This window comes from Triticum urartu, unplaced genomic scaffold (genome assembly GCF_056163025.1).
Source record: "Triticum urartu cultivar PI428250 unplaced genomic scaffold, HENAU_Tu73 scaffold1, whole genome shotgun sequence".
Classification (NCBI taxonomy): domain Eukaryota; kingdom Viridiplantae; phylum Streptophyta; class Magnoliopsida; order Poales; family Poaceae; genus Triticum; species Triticum urartu.
Window position 1 is genome coordinate 18653273 of NW_028259461.1, and position 5925 is coordinate 18659197.

Below are 5925 nucleotides of genomic sequence, written 5' to 3' on the forward strand. Positions count from 1 at the left end.
GGAACGCAAATTGCGTTTTAATACGTCTCACTATTCTAATTTTTTAGAAGAAATGGCCTTTATTATTTCTTTTTTATGGGGTTAATAAATATTAACCAAATTTCATTTAAGAAATGAGAGAATTCAGAATAGCTACGAGAAAGACTAGTCCAATCCATAATGATGTACCGGAAAATACAACATTTTTATTATTTGACCAACCATCAGGAGAAGCAAATACAAGGGGTACACTAATTACTAAGACTGAGGAAGTCGCAATTAATGCAAAAACAGCTAATTGGAAAGCAATAGTCATATTTCTAATCCTCCAAGCTACCATCAAATAAAGTTGACTACATATTTGATCCCTCACTTAAACCAAAATTGTAAAAAAATACAAGAAGTAGGAGGGGTTTAATCATGAATCCATTGATTCTTCTCTTTAATTCAAATTTATTACTTAAACCGCTTTTTTATTTGGATATGGGGGTGAGAAGAGATTATTTACTCTTTATTTCACAAGCGGGTATAGCGGATCCTGTATCCGTGTATACAGTATACAGAGATATATCGAAAAGGAACTTGTATCTGATATCTTTCTAGAGGCTAATAAATCTTTTTATTTTTTATATGGCTATGTTCTATTTGTAGGAGTAAAATAAGGATTAGGCTGTGGAGAGATGGCTGAGTGGTTGATAGCTCCGGTCTTGAAAACCGGTATAGTTCTAGGAACTATCGAGGGTTCGAATCCCTCTCTCTCCTTTTGCTTATTGAATACGTTTGTTTCTTTCATTTTTATTTATTTTTTTTTTCTGTCCCTTATCTTTCTTTCATAAAAAGGAATGAATGGCTCGGCTAGATGGAATAACCGAGCCAGAACAGAAAAAAAGTAGAACAGGTATAAATAAGAAAATCTTAGTTAAGAGGGTTCATGTAAAGAACAGGTTCCAAATCACGATCGATTCCCTTTTCAAAACCTGCTGCAGCAGCTCGGGCTCTTCCTGCATGCCATAAATGGCCCACAAAAAAGAAGAATCCTAGAACAAAATGAGAAGTTGATAACCAACTTCTAGGAGAGACATAATTAACTGCATTGATCTCGGTAGCTACGCCACCCACGGAATTTAAAGAGCCTAAAGGAGCGTGGGTCATATATTCTGCTGAGCGTCGTTCTTGCCAAGGTTGTATGTCTTTTTTCAACCTACTCAAGTCCAAACCGTTGGGGCCCCTTAGAGGTTCTAACCATGGAGCACGAAGGTCCCAAAAACGCATAGTTTCCCCTCCAAAGATAACCTCCCCAGTTGGGGAACGCATTAGATATTTACCTAAACCTGTGGGTCCTTGAGCGGATCCCACATTAGCTCCAAGACGCTGGTCTCTAACTAGAAAAGTAAATGCTTGAGCTTGAGAAGCTTCTGGCCCGGTGGGTCCATAAAACTCACTCGGATAAGCTGTATTATTGAACCATACAAAACAACAAGCGATAAAACCAAAGACAGATAAAGCAGCTAAACTATAAGACAAGTAAGCTTCTCCAGACCATACAAATGCACGGCGAGCCCATGCGAAGGGTTTGGTTAAAATATGCCAAATTCCGCCAAATACACAAATAAAACCCAACCATACATGCCCACCAATTATATCTTCTAAATCATCTACACTAACAATCCACCCTTCTCCACCAAAAGGAGATTTTAGTAAATAACCAAATATAACACTGGGACTAAGGGTCAAATTGGTAATTTTTCTTACATCTCCCCCCCCAGGGGCCCAGGTATCATATACACCGCCAAAATAAAGAGCCTTGAGTACTAGAAGAAAAGCACCTAGACCTAACAAAATTAAGTGAATACCCAAAATTGTAGTCATTTTATTTCTATCTTTCCAGACATAACCAAAGAATGGAAAAGATTCCTCAAGAGTCTCGGGTCCCAGAAGCGCGTGATAAATGCCACCGAAGCCTAAGACTGCGGAGGAAATTAGGTGAAGTACGCCAGATACAAAGTACGGAAAAGTATCTAGAACTTCCCCCCCTGGCCCTACTCCCCAACCTAGAGTAGCTAAGTGTGGAAGTAAAATCAACCCTTGTTCATACATGGGCTTTTCTGGTACGAAATGGGCCACTTCAAATAGGTTCATTGCTCCGGCCCAGAATACGATTAATCCGGCATGAGCTACATGAGCTCCAAGCAGTTTACCGGACAAATTGATAAGTCTGGCATTCCCAGCCCACCAAGCAAAGCCGGTGGTTTCTTGGTCACGACCAGCTAAAACGAAAGTTCCATTAAAGAGCGTTTCCACGTGGTAGAACCTCCTCAGGGAATATAAGATTTTCATGAGGCTGATCCTGAGCTGCCATCCACGCACGAATACCCTCGTTTAAAAGAATATTTTTGGTGTAGAAAGTCTCAAATTCAGGATCTTCCGCTGCACGGATTTCCTGGGAAACAAAGTCATAGGCACGTAAGTTCAGAGCCAAGCCAACTACGCCAATAGCACTCATCCATAAACCGGTGACGGGTACAAATAGCATAAAGAAATGTAACCAACGTTTATTGGAAAAAGCAACACCAAAGATTTGGGACCAAAAGCGGTTAGCAGTGACCATTGAATAAGTTTCTTCAGCTTGAGTTGGGTTAAAAGCACGGAAGGTATTTGCACCATCACCGTCCTCAAATAGAGTGTTTTCTACGGTCGCTCCATGAATAGCGCATAGCAGAGCCGCACCTAATACTCCGGCAACTCCCATCATATGAAATGGGTTCAACGTCCAATTATGAAATCCTTGGAAGAAAAGGATGAATCGAAATATCGCTGCTACGCCAAAACTCGGCGCAAAGAACCAACCAGATTGCCCCAGTGGATAAATAAGGAATACAGAAACAAAAACAGCAATTACCAGAGAATGAGATTGCATTATAAGGCCGCAATTGAACAGACCGAGCAAGTTCAAATTGGCGTAACATGAAACCTATTAGTGCAAAAGCCCCGTGGAGAGCTACAAAAGTCCATAGACCGCCTAATTGACACCAACGAGTAAAATCTCCTTGTGCTTCGGGCCCCCATAGTAGCAACAAAGAGTGTGCTAAACTATTGGCAGGGGTAGAAACTGCTGCGGTTAAGAAATTACAACCTTCCAAATAGGAACTAGCCAATCCATGGGTATACCAAGAAGTTACAAAAGTTGTCCCTGTAAACCAACCCCCTAAAGCGAAATAAGCACAAGGAAAGAGCAATAGGCCAGACCATCCTACAAAAACGAAACGGTCCCTTCGTAACCAGTCATCCATAGTATCAAATAGATCATTTTCTTCTTTAGGAATTCTACCAAGGGCTATAGTCATAGTGATCCTCCTATTCAATTACTTCAACCATTTCCGAGCACCTCATATCACTTTCCAAGGCATATGATAGTTTTATTATCTGTGGACGATTTCTTTCTCGTTCAATGCCCTTTTTCAATGGTCTCGAAGAGAGAAATTTCCCATTTTTATCTATGGAGTCACAGTCACAACCGAGGTCGTGGTAAATCCATGAATTTGATTCGATTTGTTTTTCTTATACTATTTATTTGTTTTTCTTATACTATAGAAATAGAAATAAATTGTTTTTCTTATACTATAGAAAGAAATAAACCTTTGAATTCAGCATTATTCCAAGACTCCTATTTCAAAGTCTATCTTTTAAGGGAAAAATGCAAATAAAAGTAACCCTTCTTTTCCCATTCCCTCTCTATTGCATGGGTGGAAGAACTAAAATAATAGAGGATTCTGAAAAAAAAAAATGGACCTTCGAAATCCAATTTTATGTGTAGCGCAAAGGAGTTGCGATTTCTTCTTATTCCTATAGAACATCTAGTAACAAGAATATGAAATCGTAAATAGCGAAAAATTCTTGTCTTGCGCGGTCTAAGTCTAAGGAAATAAAAAAAATTCGCTTATACAATTTCATCTACATCGAATTTATATATCAGAATAGCGGATAGAGGCATCATTAAAGGAGTCAGGTCTACTTACTTTATGCTTCTTTCCAATTTTATGGTGGATTTGATAAGAACCCTTTTTGCTTTCTTGATAAATAATCGACAAAAAAAGCGTTTTTTTTATATAACCTGCTTGTTTTATTATAATTATAACAAGTCCTATATGGAAATGCCCGCTAAAGAGAAAATCTATTTGATTGTCTCTCGGCCAATATCGATTTTTAGAAAGAAAAAACAAGAATTTTCTTCTTTTTTTATTAACATTAAGAAAAAAGAATATAATTAAAATGGAATTGGCAATATAATTTTTATAGACTTTTGAAAGAAAAAAAAGGGGTTTTTTGCAACCGTTATTTCTTATTTCTTGCCTATATCATATCACGGAAACCTTTCGCTTTGGAACGTGGAGAGATGGCTGAGTGGACTAAAGCGGCGGATTGCTAATCCGTTGTACAATTTTTTTGTACCGAGGGTTCGAATCCCTCTCTTTCCGCTCCCTTGGATCATTTGGGACTTTCGAATTGGAAAGAATTCTGACCCCCGGATTTTCTCATAGATAAATGTACGAAACAAATCCAATAAGAAAAAAAAAAACTGAATTTTTACTCCTCGCGTCCAGGATTCCGTCCTGGGTCATTAGATAAGAATCCAAAGATAAAGAGTGAAACAAAGAATATCACTACTGTATAAACAAAAAGTTTGAGAGTAAGCATTACATAATCTCCAAGATTTTTTTTTAAGGAATAGATTACCAGTTTTTCCTTACCACACGGATCCACTAGGATGGTTTTTTTTTATACCTAAAAATGCAAAAAAGAATTCTTGAAAAAAATTGCAAGAATTCTTTTATAATAAGCACTCTTATCAATAGCAAAAATAGGGTTAGGTGGTTAGGTATTGTGTAGGTACCTTTAGGTACCTGCTCAACCTAGGTGCAGGGGAGTAGAAAGGCTGATCCAAATTTATTGCTGTAGCTACCCATTCAATGTAGAAGAATTTAAATTTTAGAATCGAAGGTTCATAATATAAAAATATAAAACTTCTCGGCTTTTACCCATTTTAAAATTTTTTTGGAATGAACACATCATTCAATTTGGCATACAGAGTACTAAAGATTTCATCGAAAACTTACAGCAGCTTGCCAAACAAAGGCTAATAGAAAAAAGAATAGAGGTATAACAGGCATAATATCCACGATTGGATTGAAAATAGCATAAGCTTCGGGTAATTTGGCAAAGAAAAAACTAGTAGGATAAAGAACAGAATTAAAACAGATACAGGTTAAACTAAGTATATTAGGCATAACAAGCATTTCATTCTTGTAGAGTAAATAATTGGATTTTTCTTGAGTTATTTTTTTAAGGGAAAGAAGGAAAAGGCAGATTCAAAATCTTTTTTCTTCGGACTTTCCCAAACACAAAATACCTCCTTGTATTCGCACTCTCAAATGAGAGTGGAATAAATTCGACTTTCATATAATATCTTAATAGAATTCCATGTAATGATCAATGCATTTTTTTGATTCTATATTATCCGCATGTGTAGAATACTAGCAAGAGAATATCCCTCCTTTTTTATGTAATTGAAATGGTATTGACGAATAACAAATAAACATACTAGTGTTTATTAGTGTCGCATAAAACCCGAAATGGGGCGTGGCCAAGTGGTAAGGCAGCGGGTTTTGGTCCCGTTACTCGGAGGTTCGAATCCTTCCGTCCCAGATTGTTTCTGATGAAACAAACGGTGAAATCATATAGTATTCCGTACGAGACAAAAGTTTATTAAAGAGAATAATGATATCTTATTCTTTCTCAGAAAACATAATAAAGTCTTAAGTCCAGTCAAATTGACTATCTTTATTTTCATGAAAAAATGGGATCTATCAAGCACATTCAGGATATGCCTCTACTATAAAATCACTTAGTCATATTTTTTTCTTCCTTTTGGTATTCGAGTTGAAGAAG